Here is a 19,683-nt window from a genome sequence, read left to right on the forward strand (position 1 = left end):
AAGGAGAAGTAGGTGTAGCTGGCTGGATAGAGAGGAACTGATTCATATCTTGGCTCCAGTCGTGCTGTGCCCTGGTCCTGCCTGTCCTGCTGGTGCAGCAGGTAGGTGTGTGTGTGGTGGAGTTGTCTTATCCCCACTTTCCCTCTTCCCCCGAGGCAGTAGGAGCTGCTTGCTAATAGGCTCATGGCAGAGGGGATGGACCTTAGCTCCATTATGCTGTGGATCCGTCCCTGAAGCACAATGCTTCTTCTTCTTGTGGATTTGCTTGGTCTGGGTGAATGGATGGAACGAATCTCTCTGTGGAGCATGGATATGTGGGAGGTATGTGCCTTTCTGTCTCCAGGCAATAGCTACCTTGCTTCTGGAATTGTCTTTTTGGCCTGATTTTTCACCTTGRCTGGCTATCTGTGTAAGTGAAGGCACAGTTTGAGATTGAATTATACTACTGAAATGTTMCTGATGTGTTAAACTGGTGTGAAATCAGACTCTGGTTACTAAGTCAGCTCTCTAGGAGTAATGAAGGAGCTGAATTACTCCATCCAACAGAATCAGTCACTGCTTGCAAATCTGGTACCTTGTCTGATACTTCAGCAGAGACTTTACTGTCCTCAGGTGAGATAGCAGGTGAGGTATGTGATTCTCTACTRGTGAACCAAAACCACAAGTTTATTGCATCAGCTTTTACCTACTGTGGTTAAAATGAAATTTTTTCTCTGGGGTTATTACTGTCACTCATTATTGAAGGTCTAATTAATGCTGTTGATTCTTTATTATTGGTTTAGARTTCATTTCTGATTTCCCACTTGATGAATGTTAGCTATGTAAAAAAGAAGGCTTTAATTAATTGAATGATCTAACTTTTCCCATATATATCAGGCCTGCTCTTTTCCACACAYGTATCCAGAAGGGCAGAATAAAAGTGACATATGGTAAAAGGAAGCAGAATGTCTAAGCTTGGGTCATTAAAACGGTAATAATAAAGGCTTCACTAAATGGAAAATACCACCAGTCTACTCTAAACTGTCTTGATCCACACTCAATTCATTTTTATTGTTTATAGTGTTAATTATTTTGGTGGGAGAAAAAGTTTATATCAATTAAATTCATAGCATGGTTGTTAGATTGTAAATAACTAAAACTGCTGAAGCTTTTCCTCTCATAAAATTGTAATTGGCCTTTTAAAGTAACTGCACTAATAAATTTCCCTTTTCCTCCTTCTTATACTTAACAGAGCAGCAATCCTTAGCTACCATAAGTCAGTGCCATTCTTTTAGTCCAGTGAAGTTCTCTAGCCTACACCAGCTGGAAATCTGGCCCAAAGCAGGGCTGTGATAAGGGAAGAGAAACTTCACCTTCAGTGTATTCACATACTGGATTGTTACTCTGGCTGAAGTCAGTACATTACTACTAACAGAGGAGCAAAAGGAAGGGCATTACAATTGTTTGTACTCATTGAGATGGTTTATACAGAGTGATAGAAATTTGGAGTGTAAAATACAGTTCCATTTTGCAGCTGCTGCTGGTTACACATTTATCTGGTTTTACCAGCAAACAGAACCAATGGTAACTGCAATGCACCCCTGCTCCTCAGGATGTGTAAGAACCTGCACGCTGCTGGTTGGAGCATCTTCTGATGCACAGGGTACCTGATGGCAGCTGTGGGGCTGCAAAATGGGGCAACCCCCCCAGATTTTTTCATCCCATGGTATTGATCTCCATAACTACACATTTGAACAGCCTGGCCAGCTGTTGTGCAAGGATGGGAGCCTCTGAAGGATGAATACTTTTATAAACAATGATATGAATGATTAAGCCAGTCCTCTGAGGCAGTGTGTGTAGTGAAGCAAAAAGAAGAGAGATCTTCCACATTTTGAATKGCCTGTCCTCTCCTTTGTAGCAATCTCAGACTGCCTCTGATGTTTTATTTTTTTCTCTCTGTGCCATTTCTGATAGCAGCCATTCCTAAAGATCATTTCTTTCTTAAAATAACCTTAGATATAGCAATTCTTTTGTGCACAAGAGTTCTTCAGGATTCTCTACTTCCTACTAYCAATATATTTCTAGGGTTTGGCTGTGAAGTGTTTCTCAGTGGTTAATGTACTTCCAGGCCACTTAATCTACAGATTCTGCATTAAATATTGAGGCTTTTATGTGTAACCTTTACAGTTTTACATGTGTACAGTACATGCAAATACTGAAAATACACATTTCCAAGTKCAGCAATCCCATTTTGTTGTATTTATACCTGCAAATTCCATGTACCTTTGCATTCTGACAGCAGGTGTGGGATATTCTGGCAGCAGTTTTCCCTGCATGGGAGTGTGGCAGAATCCTCAGGGTGGAGCACAGTCCTGGCACTCGACTCTGGTTTCGGGTACTGCATTGTGCAAGTGCATCACCATTTTCCCCCAGAGGATAGAGGGCAGGGCTCTCCCCCATAGTKCCAGCAGAACCTCTATCTCCCTTTTAGAGTCATGGGAAAGGCAGCCACCCAAACATGTCACATAATGACACTGTTGTAGCTGCAGTTTCCCAGTTGTACACAGTTTCTCTCCCCTTGCAGATGTGGGAGTGTATGGACACACCAGAAATTGGCCTTAACATGTCAGATCRCAAGGAACCTTCTCTGGGGCCTAATTATTCCCAGTCTGCAGGGCGGCTGATTCCCTGTAAATAGCACTTAGTCTAGTCTCAACCTGTTAAAAGAGGATGACGATTAACTTTTATTTTTCCCCATTTTGACAGCACTATAAACAAAAGCACTTCTATGCATCTTTCTTTGCTGAATTATTTATTTGAATGTAGATATGAATCATCCTTATTGCGGAATACAGTGCAGTCAGGTTCTGGTACTAAAACATCAGTGCTAATTAGCTGGAAATAAAATTGTCAAAAATACTTGATTCTAATTAGGGTCTTTTTAATGTTTATACACTGTGGACTTGATCTTCCTCTCAATGACTGTGTAAATCTGGAATGCTTTCATTTCTCTACTATGGTATATTCATGCAAATAAGATGATAACTTTATGGCTCATTCTAATGGTTATTATATGCTGTTAGCTAAATGAGAAAGCAGTTCAAACTTTAAATTGTTTGATTAAGTAAAATCAGTCCACATGTTTTCCACTGTATATCTAAAGCATAGAAATATTATCAGCTATGCAATTCTAGAACTGTAGATCTGACCATAATCTGAAAAATAACCACATACTYCCACCTCTTTTACATACAAATATGCATGTATAATTAACTGACTCATTTTTATGGCTGGAATTGTTCAGTTTGTATGGCAAAARTATTAGAGCTGATCTGCACAATGGGCAATACTGATTCATAAGTGTTAAAAGTTATCAAGCTTCTCTGAKGTTTCCCCACAAAATTCATTTTACCATTAACTTTCTCTTTGAAGTCTACTGTTTTTTTCTGAAATAAATCTCAGCTGCTTCTTGATGTAATTCCTTAGTTGTTCCCTATCCATTTTCCCATTTTTCCTGTTCATCAAAATSCCCAATCCTGCAGTTTTGCCTCTGCTTTGTACTTCTGTCCCAAGAGGTTTCTAAAATAAGCTTTTGATGGTTGGGYCCAACATTTACATTTAACAAGATGTGAAATGGGTTCGGATTTAGTCATTACTCTGTTTTAATAATTGAGACAAAGTTTGGATGTGTGTCTGAACCCTCACTGAACTTTGAAATAGGGCACATCTAGTGAACATCTCATCCTTGATAAGCAGGAATTTTTGAATCCTGAGTTGACTCTCACTGAATCCTGGTGATCAGCCTGGGACAACCGAAGCATTTCTGCAATTCCTTCAGTCCAGATTTACATGCTGTAGGCTGTTCTCACTAAGGTACATGCCCTCTGCTTTATAAGTATAAAGACAAAAAAAAGTATTTGCCTTCATTTTTTCTGAAATGAAAGTGAACCTAAATTGTAACTTCTTTTTGTTAAGAGTTAAATTCAAATGCAGTCGTGCCAAACTAACATGGTTGCAGGCTGTTAAGCTATTTATTTTTGCAGCTGCTTAAGTAGAAGCTAAAGTAGAAAACATTTTTTACAGCAAATAATTGACATGTTATTTTTCTGCTTTATAAATTGCTTAAGGGGGACTTATGATTTTATTCATAGATTTATAAATTTGTTATAAGTGTTTGGATAATTCTGTGGCTAATCCTTGAGCTGTTAAATAGTTTATCAACTATTTACTTTTTATTTTGAGTATTTTTAATTTAGAATTCAGAGGCTATCAATAGCTGGTTTCTTGTGTTCTTGACTTGCTCTAGGTTCTTGCTTTTTCATGGTCTGTAGGATGAATGTCAGGACCTTCAAAAGCAATTGCAGTAGTAAAGAAATAAAAGTGACTTTAGATTGCTCGATTTAGCAAAGCAGCATATTAGGTTTCTGGTATGACCAGCCCAGTTGGAATCTTGCAGTCTGGGAGTATTCTCTGTTGTTTAGCCCTGAAGTAGGTCTGAGCCAATCATAGATTGGGGTGAATTACCTCAGGTATTGACTCAGGGATTTGCTCACCCCAGGATCTTTGAGGTCAGAAAAGAAACTGCTTTGCTGTTTAGCTGAGAAGTAAATTAGAGAGGTCTTCTTAAGAAATGGATCATTTCTTTTTCCACATAGACCCTGAATTAATTGCCAAATGAAACTGTTTCCCTGTGTCAGCATCCCTTGTTGTCCCAAGTCCTGCTTAATGGAGATTTGAGCTGGATCTGCTGTGCTGCAGCCCCRTTAGCACAATCTGGAGAGGCCATCTAGGGCGCTCACAGATGTATAGTGACACATACATTTGTGTTTGATGAAATATGACCCAATAAATGGAGAGATTGCGTTTATCACCTGTCTGAGGAGGCTGAGTAGGAAACGGGAGGTGCTTRGGAAAGGGCTGTTCAGCCTGCTTTATGTTGTATCTCATTTAATTCAAGAAACTCCAGCTCAGTCAATTCTGCTGCATTTAGGATGACTGTAATGAGGGATGTAATGTCTCTATGAATTACCTGAAAATCTTTTAAAAGCTCTGTCACTATTCTTTCCCTTGAGATTAAAGACCAATCTTGGCTATTTGCCATTAAGGAATCTACCTAATTACCTGAGGTTATACATCGGTCAGTAAGAGATACTTTRTGAAGGACAAGGGAATTGTTCTAGTGTTTGTAAAGTCAGAAATAAGGCACATCATTTCTCTGCAGATTGGTTTGAGGGGACTAAAATAGTAAATTCCTAATGGCTAACTCTTATGAGATGATCCATCTCCTCAAAGTGGGTCATCACCTCACCTGTGGGCCTTGATGACACGAGGACCTCAGACTGGGCAGGAGACAAGGCYCAAAGGATGTATTGCTGCATCCCCAAAAGCTGGTGGCAGTTCACAGATCCAAAGGTATTTCCTCTAGTTATTAAGCAAAATTTCCTTTCTAGGGGAATTTCAAGACCTGAGTAAAAGGTGTAGGGGTGCTATCAGCCCTTCCTGYTCACAGAGACAACCTCATGCACTGGAGCAGCAGCTTTGCAGCCTCATTATCTTTATCACTTTCCCTGCCTTTCCCAGGCTGCACTGAACTCCCTGAGCAGCTCCCACTCCTTCAGAGCATTTTAACTAGCAAAATGCAGTTGCTCTTATGGAGCAAGTACTTTTATCATTCCTTGAAGATCTGTGCTCCCCATTTGGCTTGTCTTATTGGCATTTCTCCCTCATCAGTTCCTCTGGGTTTCTACTGTAAAGGCTGGAAGGAAAGGGTCTCAATTGTTCAAAATCAAGGTGAGGGTTTGTGGCTTGTGTTTGCAGGCTTGAGTGGGTTGTTGCACCCATCCTCCTTACTTTCCTAATGGAGATGGTTAAATGAAATTTATTCCCTCACTAATTGCTGCAGTATGCCATCAGGCTTCGTTGATATGCTGGGCTTTACAACAATTTATTATAATTTTTCAAAGGCAATGGACTGGCTTATTGTGCTTTAATCTATCCTGAAAGAACACATCTAGAAAGTATTTTCAAGTACTTTCAAAAAATATTATGACACTTTGTTGACAAGGTAGCTGCATCTAGAAGCAACACCAAAACAACCCTGAAAAGACAGTGATTATTTGACTTTGAAAAAGGAGTGAAGAATATGTTTTATCATAATTCCCTGACACTTATTTGAGCTGAAACTAATGAACAGAAAGTTTTAAAGGCTATAGATTTTGATGCTTTTTACACTTTATCGCRGGACCACCAGTTCAAATAATGGTGTTAATGCTAAGTATGTCTTTTTATGTATTGTGTTAAAACATCAGGAAAACAGACAGTTATTTGATGGTTTCTGCTAAGTAATACTTTTTATTATGCTTCTACAAGTCATTTTCTCTTTAGAAAACAAGTAGTTTTCTCCTCTTGCTAAAACACAGCTTATTAAGTCTTTACTTTATTTATAAATTATAGAAATTTATGTTTAAAACCTGGTTTTTATCCAAAAACTTACCAACTTGACCTGGAAAGTATGTGTAGCAAAAATGATTTGGTTTTCAGACTGAATTGCCTGAACCATATTTCACACATTATGGGATACATTAACACATACTGGTAGAAAAAACTTGGCCTTGAAAATGCTCTGTTTCTACATATAGAAACCCATAGGCTGGGGGTTCACCTACCACGTACAATAGCCAAGACATAATCAGAGTAATTTCTTTCTAATGATTAATTAAATTACCTGGGAAATTACGTGGACATTAATTTTCGCATTTCATTTAATACTTCCTTGAACCTCCTATGGTTKGGTAAACCTGAACTGTGATTTGTGTTTGGATCAATGAAGCACTTCCATAAATAATAAATAGTAAACTTGTTTATTCTCAGTGGTATCACACTCTCTTCCCATGGTTTTAGGTTGAAATAAAACCTTCAAGATAATGATCATACTTTTATTCCTACCACAGAAAATGATGATTTAGTTGACTCTTGCCATCTTGTAAACATCTTAGTGCATAGGAATAGAGTAATGCATAAGACATCTTTACTGTTTATACATACAATGATGATTTAAATATGTGGTTGCACAAACTAACAACACACAGAATTTGATCTAAGCATGGATATACGTTCTCAGGCTCAGCCTCAAGAGTAAGCAAAATAGCAAAACAGGAACTCAAGGAAATGATCACAGACTGAATCTTCTGAAGTAGTTCCAACTCATTTTACTTGCTGTTTGACTCAAATAATCAGATCATCTTTCTCTATCAGAATGGCAATTTTTGTTTCGGAAAACTGCTTGTTGTAGGTGAGTTTTGTGAGGGAATGGAGGCCAGCGCAAAAAAAAAAAAAAAGTCAACAGTTACATGATATGGTATTTAGAGCCCTCAAATTACTTCCTGACTCCAAACAAAGAAATTTGAATACSATTCTTGTGTCAGCATTGGGAGCCATGTCAGCAGGTCTAAATGCATACTTTGGGTTTGTTTGTGAACTCAAGACTCTGATCGAGTCATGTACTAAGGTGGTCCTGTATCAAAACATAATAGGGGAGGATATTTGATCCTGGTGTAGGTCAAACATTGCATGCTCCTGTACCATTACACTAAGCTTTGTGAAATACAATACAATGTCTCATATCTGGGCATTGCATCTTCCCAAATAATCGCATTGCATTGTCACTGTACTCTGAAGACTAATTGTGGAGACTCACAGAAGGCAAAGATTGCTTTATGCCTTTCCTCAGTAGTGGAGTTGAGAGCAGAAGAAGAGTTCTCTCTCTTGAACAGATGAATTTTATACCCAGTCCAGAGAGAGAACAAATGTCCTCCTATATGGAATGTTGCCAGTTTGAATCCTGATGAAAGGATTAGTATCTTTGGATCTGAGCCCTGAAAATGCCTGATTTAATACAATGTCTTTTACAATTTATCCTGCCAGCTGATGTTTTACCAGTGGCACCATGTGTTTATATCCAGCATTATCCAAAGGGATGTCCATGACTTGTGTAGGTCATGTTGTAGTGATGTATTCCCACTGCCAAACTGGACAGCTACTTCCCCTAAAACCTGTGTCTGTCATCAGCTTGTATTTCAATTTCCCTCTAGTGCTTTTGGATTGTGCTTTAGGCTACMCATCTTTTAAGTAGCTATCGGTAATTTCAAGACCTCCTACAATYTCCACTTCAACCAGGCTTTGATGCCAAGGCCAGTGTGCTGTAGAGCTGGAAGCCATATCCAACAGCACTTGAAAATGACTTCTGCCTTTTAAAAGACTACATGGTTAACCTCTTACAAGTGTTATTTGTGAAAGAGAGAACTGTGACTGTCACATCTCGGGGTCTGACTTTTGATAGCTCYACTCTTTGTTTCCAGCCAAGGGATTTCTGCTGTTTAGCCCTTTCTCAAAGAGTTTCAAGTGGACTGGAAACAGGCTGATGATGGGTACTGCAGAGTTTCTTGTAAAGCTCCTCTTCACCTGCCATGATGAGGTGAAAGGTGCTGCTGCTACCAGCTTATCTCTGTGTTTTAAGTCCCCCAATGAACGACACCTGTAACATGTTAGGCTGCTAAGTAAATATTAAAACCAAAGATCAGTCATAAGAGCTACCTCTTATTTAATTAGATAAGCTCTGCTAAATTTGGGTTTGGGGAGGATTTTTGGGGTTTGTTTGTTGGTTTGTTTGTTTGTTTGTTTGTTTTTTGTATACCTCTCCACTGCAGAGCATGAGATAAGGAAAAAAAATCCTTGACTTCGGATAAACACAATTTAGCAAAGAACCAAAACATTAGTGTGTTATCAACACCATTCTCATTCCAAATCCAAAACACTGCTCTGTAACAGCTACTGAGAAGAAATTAACTCCATCCCAGCTGGAACCAGGGCAGTGTCACAGCAGAACAGATTTTRCATTGCTTTATTAGAAAGCATTGGACTATTCCCATTTAAATGCACTGTACTAGGGATTTTACTGTTAACTATGCATTGACACAGTATCTTGTGTGAGTGATCCAACTTTTAATGGTTTTATACTCTCCGTCAACATGATATATCATAATTGCTTTTTTGGACGAGTTACAAGCTGAGCGTAAATATTTAGTATTAATGAATTCAAGTTTATTATGTGTAAGTGTATCTGCAGTGCAGCAAATATGCATCCATCCATGAAGTATCTTACAATGCTCAGGGCAGGACTTCTCCCTTTGTTTCTCATCTTCTTCTTCCTGTTTATCTGGCTCCTGGAAAACAAAATAACTTGTTTTTCTTCAGTTGTTACTGGTCCCCTCAGCCTTGGCATTTCTCCACGCTTACTGGACACACACCTGCATTTCTGTCTGTCATGTCTTTTAGTATGAACAGGTTGTCCAGATATTCAAATGCATTCATAGGTTGCTGGTCGAGGGCTATATTATACGCTTCTCCTTTAAGTTTGCTGGGGAGTTTTGGAAAGCAAGGTGAGAAATAATCAGGTGAAAGCTGTAGATAAGCCAAAAGCACATTCTGCTTTGCTTTCCAGCTCTGTGGCCTCACTGCAAACCCCTTTTGTGCTTTCAGGCCRAAGAAAGACTTGGTCTTCTGAGAAACCACCATTGTCATTTCTGTCACAGAGAGTGCACTGGTGAGGGGGTTCTTTTTTAACGTCAGCAGCTCCTTCCTGAATTGATGTGTGGTGCCTTGYGGTGCCCCCTCTCTGAGGGCTCTAAAGCTGTGCTCAGACCAGTATTTCTGTGTATTTCAGAAGTGAGACTCTAACATCATGGAGAAAAGCAAAAGCATGACAAATGGTGGTTCTGGGTTTGAAACTGCAGCTTGGGAATCATGGGATGTGAATTCAGGTTTTGGCTCAGCTGTATCTTCTGCATCATCTGCCAGTCCTTGAAACAGGGTGGTTGGTAGCAGTTACCCAAGAGAAAATGCTTAGGAGATCTAAGGTACTGCAAGTCCATAGGACTATATATCTGCACAAGACAGCTGCCATGTCTGCATCTCGTGTTCTCAGTGGGTTTTCTGAAGTCCTTGCCCTCCTGCTSCTCTGCAGCTCCACATGTGGGTCWACTTCTGCTCTGTCAAAACTACATCTATCTTTTTAGGGTGCCCTCTGCTTTCCAATGCTCCTCAGGCACTCCTTTCCCCTTGCCCCTAGATGAAGCTCAAGTGTTGTAAAATGTCAGAGCCAGCTTACAGCTGCTGACRGCTGTGGTGGTGCTGAACATCTGCACAGACGCTCCCAACATGGAGTGCACAGRGTGACTGGTGGTTCTGCAGTAATAAGGGTGTACAGAAAGGAGGAGAAAGGAATGTCAAGAGATTAGGCTGGAATCAAAGGCTGAGAGAAATGAGAAAGAGAGCAGTGRATGTTTCTCTCCAAGAGCTCCTCATGAATCCTTAGGTTTCCTGCTGCCTTCCCACATTTTATAAATGGACTGAACAGATGACAGTTTATATATATAAACCTAACGAGATGCTGCTAGTCTTCTGTGAAATTGGTTGGATACCTAGTGATAAGCTAATATTTGGTAGCAGTTTCCCCTCTCATGACAGTCTGAGTCCTAAATATCCAGTTTTATTTGGTGTCTTTTGTAATAAGGCAGATGATCTCCTCATTAAGGCAGGATTGGGCTAGAGCCAGGCTCCCTCTGCTCAGGCTGCCTGGTCTAAGATGCTTCTGGGCTCTTACAGCTCTTGTGGAGATCAKAGCCTCCTGGGCTGGCTGTGATGGTGCTGCCTGCTGGACATGTACACACTGGCCCTGCCTCAGGGAATGACAGAAAATCCATGCAGGGGAAGAGGAAAGAGGCTGCTGAGAGCACCTTGTTCTGGTAGGGGTGGCTGGCCAGTGGTTCAGTCTAATCTCTCAATCCCAAGCCTCTGCTGGACTGTGGCTTTAAAGTTTCTTAGGGTTCTGCAGAAGTCTGTAATTGCTCTGTGTCTGAGCTGACCTGGCCTGTGCTTAATCATTTACACATATTGCACAGACTTGCCCAGAAAGTGGTAGGCATTTTCAGAGAGCAGGATAACTACTTCTCTAATGCCAGCAATAAAATTGCCATTTATATTAAAAGACCCAGAGTGCTTAAAATTTAGTTGGAAGTAGTASATGAGGCATTGCTTAATTTTCTCCTGCCCTTTCAATATCACAGTCAATTTTTGCTGCTGTTTTTAATAATAAATTGGAGAAAATGTGCATGCTGTAAACCTTTTAGCTATGATTAAACTCCTAGAGTTGTGTTTCTTTTTTCTTTTTCTTTAATTTAGGTTTTGGTAGGCAAATAATTTTAAAATAAAGTGGAGGCAAGTAACAAGGCCTKTTCTGAATAGTTTGGAGGCCTAGACGTTACCTGATGGAAGGCATTTCTCCTGTAATATCTTGTAATTTACTTAAGATTGCTAATATTTTGTAGCCATAAATGCAGTGCAGCAAGAATTCTATAGTCATTCTGTAGGGAACTCTGCCCTCCAATTGCATATAAAAATCTTRAGCTTGAGTTGGAACCTGTTGTAGCTTCAACTCACTGACCCCTTCAGGGGTTTTATTAGCAATTTAAATTAAAAACACCTGTTTGGAAATTTTAAAGCTGTTTTAGAGGATTCTAAAGTGAGTTTCCACTGTGAAAAGGTCATCAGAACAAGCTTGTCTGCTAATTGCCATACAGCCCTCTCAAATGTCTAAAAAAGAAATGCCTTAAATTGTTTTGCCCATTGATCTACTAGTCACTTTAAGCCCCAGTGGAGGCAAGCTTCTTTGAGGGTCTAGATTTGCTTATTTTTTGTTCAGCCTTGCAAACATAAAGTTAAAACTTCATAGATGAATTTCCCTTTGCCTCAATACAACAAAATACAGAGACTATCAAACACATGACTGCAAGCTCACCTTAATAATCTGAGCTTTTAGACTCACTCAACCTGAAAATAAATTGAAATGTACTAGAATTAGGTTCTTGCAGGAACATTTTCTACCACAGGAGTTCTAATAAGCAGGTAACAGACAGACTGGGCAAGGACCTGAATAATAATAAAACACATTAGGGATGGAAGCTAGCAAAATGACAGAAAGTGCAGGAAAACAAAAAGGAACAGCAGTGGTCATTCTCAAAGAATACCATTGGATTTATTAAATCGTATATTAGAACTTTGTCATTGGAAACAGTACAGGCTTAGATTGAAGCTTTCTGCATGAGAGGTGTAAATCATGTGAGCCATGCATGTGTATATCTGTCTGCAGAGGAAGGTTTGGGGAGCTTGAATCTCAGGAACTTTGAGTTTTGGGTGATTTRGGCTCTGTTTTGACTCACCATTACCTTGCATTTTTGCAGTTAAAAAGCAGGACAGAGGCTTGTCTGGCTCACATTCTTCCTGGCCCCAAGAAGCACCAGGGCACAGAGTGCTCCTTTCCAGGGACAGTCTTAGATGTTTGTTTAGCCATGAATATGCGCTGCAGTCACTGAGTGACTTGACTTGGAAGGAAAAAAGCTGACCTTTGYTTATTTCCATAGAAAACAGAGCAGTCAGTTTATCCTCCTCTCTCACTCTGTAGTCCTGACAAAGCACAGTGGGAAGATCTGAGCCTGGCTTTGGCAAAGGATGTGAGGAGGCTGTCCATGGTAATGGGACAGAGGGGATTGAGAGTCCTGCTCAGGTTTCTCAATTTTGTAGTGATTTCTTTCCAACTTGATACACAGTGGTTTGATCTTCTGGTTCCAAAAGCAAAATGCAGCTGATCTGATCAACTTAGATGTTTTCTTCCTGCTAGTCTGCATCTTTGACAGCTTGGTGAGTTTGCAATCAAACTCCACCCAGCTGAAATAGGTTCAGTTCATGTTCTCAAAACCAAAGTAAACCTTTTGTGGAAGTAATATTGATGTCTTTTAAAAGGGATCTTTAGCTGCTCTCATTGTACATCACTATTAATACAGGAATCCAGTCTTTCATTTCCTTTCTGTATTCCTGTATCATTTAATCATTTAAAATAATATTAATGCATAGACTTTCTTTTTTTCTTTTCAGTTCATTAGCCAAATTTAATGTTTATCTCATGAGAGTGAAAAATGTAGGGAAATAGTTAATTTCTAGTTGTTATGCTACTTCTGGTGTATTTAAATGGAAATGTATAACAGACTTAGGGATGCATCTGGCTYGCCTTTTTCTGCTATGCGTTACTCAATTCTGCTGAAAGTGAGGAATAGAATCAGTGCTGTTCTATTCCCTATAATTTGAAGCAATCCATTTTCTCCTAGCCTGAAATTCAGGTTATTTCCCAATCCCACTGTGTTCAGAACATGAAGGAAACACTCATCTGTTCAGTCCTAAAAAAGAAAACTCAAATGTGGCTTTAACATGTCTCTTTGCTGATGTGGGCTTCCTCTGACACACACTGATTGCCTGTCATCCTCTTTAAATCAAAGCTATAGATCTTCATGCTCCATACTACCACTTCTGAAAAGGGATGTAATTTATTTTTTATTTGGCTTGAAGGGCAGTAAACACAGATTAGTAAGTATAKGCATAAATAGCTCCTATGTATTATGGAAGTTTATAGTTTGCATTTATTTTTATCTGCTTTTTATCTGCATTTCAAGAACTACAGATGATAGCATCTAGTAGATAACCCARTTTTGTGACTTTCACTGGAGAGAATCTTTCCTTAGGAGATGTTTTCTTTCCTTGATACTATTGTTTTRTGAACCCTCTTGAAACTGTTCTTGAAGCTGATGCAGGAAGGACAGGGYAACAGGCTTCAGTGTCCTGAGTGGGCAATGGGCCACAGGGCAAGGAAAGGGATGTAATATATTCTGGTGAAGAGAACAGTATTTTCCTGGGTTTAATAATAAAGAAATCATTTAAAAGCATAGCTGAATTGCTCTTCTAAGGGGGACAGTCATCCCCTGTGTACTGCCTGGTGTGCAGATAACTGCTTGGGCTGCAGTGCTTGGAGCTCACACAAACTTCTGTCTGAGCTTCTTCCTCTTTCAGCTGTTTTTAACTGGGCTGCTGCCTGCAATRTAGGTTTGAGAGAGGGGAATCCAGCTTGTATCGTGTCAGGGTTATTGTTTCTAAATAGAAGACCTTTAAAGGGGTTTAAGCTTGCCTCGGAATGTACATGCATTACAACTTATTACCAGCAGTTTTGCAGATTTTAATAATAATTCTTAGTGAAAAGAAAAGCAACCAGACATAATTTTTGGTTTGTCATCTTTATGTAAAATTAGGTCCAGRCTTAATGTAACCCCGGCTGCCACAGATCATCACCTCAGTGTGCACAGAGCACTATTTCTGCAAGCTGAGACRCTTYAAACAYRAKWCTCAATAAAAGAGAAYTCTGAAGAGATTCCTGAGGAATAAAGGGAATTTACACCCTTTCAGTATGAACGGCACAGAGCTGATCACCTCTCATGCAGGGAACCAAACTAGTGCATTCCCTACTTAATCTACCATTACATCACTGAATTCAGGTTTCAAGGATGTTCGCTTTTTGTTTTAATGTTTAAGCTCCCTGAGAAATCCTCACATGGACTTTCACAGCTTGGAAAACAAGCTGTCACTTTAGCAAAATTCCATTTCAGTGYAGCTTTATAGATTGTAGTGATGACCCTTTGGCCAATATAAGTACATGTCCCTAAAAGGAGCATTTAAGTACCATCTGACTTCACTGTCAGAGTTTGTTGGACATAGCTTTTGCTCAAATATTTGGCAAAAAGCTACTTCTGAAGGAAATAAAAAACAACACAGCAGTGCCCAAAATTATCTGAACATCCCCATTTGCAAAAGTAATTCTGAGAGTGATGAAAATCAGCATGTGCTGATTTTTGGCAGCTTTGGAAGTTTATTGGCAGCTTTCATTGTAGCCAGTTGCCTCTGGTGTTAAACTCCTATATACATAAAACCTTTTAGTAGTCTGCTGGATTTCCTGGGCCTTGTCCATCAGCTCTGTGCATGGATAACGAGGAGAAAAGAATTTCTGTACTTTGCATTTGGACAATTCACCTTGATTTCTAAAGGGAATGCATGGAGATGCAATGAATGTGTTGGAAGACCTCGGTGTGGAAAGGGTTCAAGGTCCTGCTGGGTACCTGCATGAATGGGGAAAGATGTGCTTTTGCTGGCTGGCCTCTTTCAGTGTCCTGACTCAAATTACTAAGCCCTGACCACCTTTATGCCCACTATACTTGTTTTTCACATGCTCTGACATGCAATATTGAATTAACTCTGTTTCTGAAAATAAAATGTCCTTTTTTATTTATTTCTCTGAGCAAATGAGTAGCTTCTGACAGTGCTGGCTAAGAAAATGACATCCATCAAGACAAGGAAAGAGTTGTTTTATATTATTATTTCTAAATTTAGATGTGAAGCACATTAATATTCTGTTGCGGCAATAATGATCGCTTTGTTACGCACAGAAAAGTGACATAAGCAGGGAAATCTTCAAAAGGACTTAGTGAACAAACCTCTCCAGGCTCTGATGATAAGAACTGTYGATACTGATGTACAGGATTTCATGTAGCTTTATTTAGCAGATTGAGAMTGTTGAGAGAGGAGGGAGGGAAGGAGACCAGTGTACACATCTCTGGATGAAGAAACTCCTTTTGGGTTTTATGGGTTTATTACACCAGTCAAAAACATTTCACTTAGTTTTTTGAGTCTGCTTCATTTTTTCAAGGCACAGATACTCACTGCTGTCCACTTAAAACACAAAGTGGTGATTGACAAAGGTGAAACCTTTCCTCCAAACATCAGAAGGAACAGAGAGATGATGATGTGTGAAAGCACAAGGTTAGGAATTCTAGCTGTAAAGTCAAAGCAATGGACTCAGGCAGAGCCCTTCAGGTAAAAAAGGATTTTCTGGTGAAGATTTCTATGGGTTCCAGAACCTCTGACAGCAAAGTGATGTATCCAGCAGAAGATTTATGTAGTTAATGAGTAAACTGCAGTAAGTCAATTTTTTTTGTTTCCTATGCAAAGAACAGTCCAGTGCACAAAGTCCTTGTARGTGGGGAAAATACTCAAGTAAGCCTTGCACTGTTTGCAGAAACTTGCACTGTGCATTCCCCTTAAATAAAATTTTTAAGATACAATTTGTAGGTTAAATTTGATTTAGTCCTGTTTAAATTGCTGGTGTGAAGATGTTTTTGCAGTAACTACCAACTGACCTGAATGTCAATGAAAGAAGTGCCTAAAACTGTACCCAGAATATTTGAATATATGCCTGATCAAAAGAATGTAAACTCCTGAATTTTGTCATGTGCTAGGACGTCTGGAAGCAAAATTGCCCTATATTAATATAACAGCTCTGGGGTGATGAGCTGCCAGAAGATAGGCTGTTGCATAAARCTGTCCCTTCAGTGGAACCTGCATCCCTGTCACATCCCTATTGTGACTGTGCTCCTGGGACCTTCTCCCACTATGCCAGGAAGTGCCTCTCCCTTTCTTACCTACTTGCACAGCTTTTAAAGTAAACAAAGAAGCAGATCAGATCAAGGAGTGTATTTTGAACTGCAAGTTATGAATGACAATATTATCACAAGAATAATGTGAATAACTGGAGCTTCAGGTCACTARTTGTGTAAAAAATAATCTGTATGTTTTGCTGTGTATCATGTTAAAGTGAAAATGCTTCTCTTCCTGTTCACTGTCTGTGAGGATTGAAGGGTTCTTTCAGAGTCCTTTCTCTTTGGAACTGGATACCATAAGAAGCATAATTTCATTGTAAATCCAATTTGAGCTTGGATTTTAAAAGAAAAGTAGAGTCWTGTTTGCTCGAGGGACTGAGAAGAGCATCTGTACAATTGCTGTTTGAAAAAAGCCTGAATTTGGAAAGGTTAGACCCAGTGTAACATCTCAGCCCACACAGAGCACTTGGCTTACAGGTCTATGTCTGAGCTTCRGCACTTTTCATTCATTTCTTCAAGTTTAAACTTTTCACAGCATCTGATCCACAAAAAGTCTTCCTTATTCTGTAGATTTTTTTTCCGTTAAAACTTTGAGTCAAAACTGAAGAAACATTTTCTCACAGAAATGTTCAAAAATTATTTTGTATGTTAATTTATTCCCATATCTCATTGAATTTACTTAGCCACAGTTGTTCAGGCAGAGTGGAGTCTGCGCCATGTGGTTTTCCAGTGAATGTGATAAAAACACAGCCTTGTTTGAGCTCCACCCATTTTTGACAGGATGCAAAACCCCACTCCATTAATGTGAACATGCATTTGCACTCAGTTTAAACATTGCATATGCTCCATGTCTAATTCTAGGTGACTCTGAACATATGAGCTTTCATTTGCTGGCTTTTAGCCGTGCATCCCCCAATGCAAAATTAAAAATATCTGTAGCCATATAACAGCARTGCACTTTTCACTCCAGCCTCTTAAGTGTGGTGTATTCACAACYCACAGACGCTCCCATGTGCATCAGTTGGTCACCAGGCACACGTGGAGCTGCAGCACTGGCAGCCCTGAGCCCCAGATACAGCAGTGAGAGTTGGTCYTTCTGAGGAGAGCAGTGTCAGGCCTTTGTGGATGTTCAGGCCACTGCAGTCATCCTTAGTCCTAGCTTAAGAGATGGTCTGCTATGAGTAGAAGCAATGCCAGTGGAAATTAGAACTAGTACCTGCACTTCTGTTTGKAATCTTGAACCATTTGTGTTGAGTTCTCTGTGGATCAGAAAGGTYCATACTCCTCATTTATTCCTTTCCAAGCTGTCTAGCTTATGTTAGATTGGTTATAAAATAGCATAGAGAGTTTTTAATTCCTCAGTGTTCCTCATAAAGTGTTTTGTGTTTGTTTTGATTTTCTGTTTTTTTTTTCTTTTCCCCCAAAAGTCCAACTCTTGCTAGCATTTCCAACCTTTTGCATTATAAAAGTAGTTGACTGCAGAGCATAGCAGATCRTCATTTTAAATCAGATTTTCTGGCATTATATGGAAAACCTGCTGTGGACAGTCCTGGTTAGTTTTGCATTTATTATCCATTGTGCAGTGCAGAGGGATTACAGCTGTCTTTTGGTTGCTCCCCAGGGCCTCAGTTAATCTTACAGTGCAGCCACAACATGTGCTGTGGTGCTTCAGTTTCAATCTTSTGTGAGTCCTGTTGGGGATGGCAGCAGCCAGACTCTCAACAGTAGCAAGACTGCCTAAAGCAGTATYCCAATGTCAAAGTGGGCAATTCTTCAAATCTGCAAGTGGTGTTGCTTACAGCAAATTCATGAGGGAGAAGCAATTTCCACRAAACTCCTGGGTATTTCAGTGCAATAATGCAGGTATTCAGAGAGGGAGTGTCAGCCCATTGAGTGTCTGGAGGATCAAACCCCAGGCCTGTGGTTTGACAGGTGGGATAAAAGAATAAATTTTATTTTGTAGCACTAATATATTCTGTATCCCAAGAGACCTGACTTCTTAAGCAGCCCCTGATCTCCTACCTCAAAAGCAGAGGCATGCAGAAGGAAGAAGTCTGATGTACATAGACAAGTTGGGTGCTCATTTCAGACAATCCTCCAGGTGCAYGAAATGCCTCTAAATCTGACCTTTGTCATGTCTCATTTACACTTTAGCCTATATTTGAAAAGATGGTAGTATTATCCTCGGGATCTTGATTTAAGATCATGGCGAGTCATTTGGAGTATTTCAGAAAAGGAATGCAAAAAAAAGAAAGTGTGTATGTTCTTTGGGAATAAGAAGGGAGATCTCTGAAGTGTTATTAAAAAACAGAGATAAATGTGTGAAATATCTATGTTTAACTTTTGTGAAAAAAATGGCATAGATTTGTGTAAACCCATACCTGCAGTACAGTTCCTTTATCCATGATTGTGATCCTGTCCTTACTTCTCCAGTATTACATTTCATGGTCTGCTGAAATCATGTTTAGGGGGATAAAAATAGTATATCTTCTGTTGTTTTGGCATCCAACCTCTAATTTACAAATATAATTTATGCTAATCTTGAAAGTGCTTCTCAGATACAAAGTAAAATGTGTCATCCTTAGTATATGTGTGTATAATTTATTCTGATGGGGAATAGACATTTCAAAGCCATTTCAGCCCTTCATATGCAGAATATTTGATATGAGCAGGGGAGCTGCGTGTTCACTGCTGTAAGAGCAAGGAAATGGTTAAAACAGCAGTAGCTACTCTCATAACCCAGAAAACATAAATGCACTGTGGGATAAACTGCTGYTTGTACAGTCAAGCCAGCTCGTATAAAATCCTTGAGTTAGGTATTTTTATTCCTTTTGTTTTGCTGATGATTAGTCATTTCTACAGAAAATTCTTCCTACGCTTTCAGTTAATTTTTTTGTGACTTTTCTTCCGTCTCTGACTCAGATGGCTTCCCTGGTGGGTTGGAAGCGTGTCATGGGGGGTTAGCTCTGCGTGGGTTTGCAGCTCCCCAGAGGGAAGGAGCCTGGCCATCCATGTGCTTCGTTTGCCCTGGAATTCAGAGCTCTCCCCACTACCACAGAGGAGCCTGCACAGAATCCCAGCTCAGGCTCTGCCAGCCAACAAAACAGKGTCTGTGATGAGTCTTCTTCAAGCACAAGAGGGGCGAGCAGCTACTGTTGAAATGGTTTCTCTTGGCTGCCTGGGATTTCAGCACTTAGAAGGATGGTGACCTTCTGTGGTCCCTGACTGGAATGTATCACATCACAGCAAAGAAATGGCAAAATACCTTTAAAGGTGCCACATCCCCAGTAGAGTACATCCCCCTTCCTCCTGCTTAGGAGGTCAAGTCTCAGAGTTA

At 39.8% G+C, this 19,683-nt stretch overlaps 1 protein-coding gene across 1 annotated transcript in view; it reads left to right on the forward strand.

Moving 5' to 3' along the window:
• The first annotated feature begins 212 nt into the window (after positions 1 to 212).
• NYAP2 (neuronal tyrosine-phosphorylated phosphoinositide-3-kinase adaptor 2) overlaps positions 213 to 19,683 on the forward strand; it is a 98,527-nt gene continuing 79,056 nt past the window's right edge. The window contains exon 1 of the mRNA XM_057366878.1: positions 213 to 321. The gene's annotated coding sequence lies outside the window, so the exon portion shown is untranslated. The remainder of the gene's footprint in view (positions 322 to 19,683) is intronic.

Source organism: Malurus melanocephalus, unplaced genomic scaffold, assembly GCF_030028575.1.
Source record: "Malurus melanocephalus ecotype Western Australia unplaced genomic scaffold, MMel_1.1 scaffold_73, whole genome shotgun sequence".
Lineage (NCBI taxonomy): Eukaryota > Metazoa > Chordata > Aves > Passeriformes > Maluridae > Malurus > Malurus melanocephalus.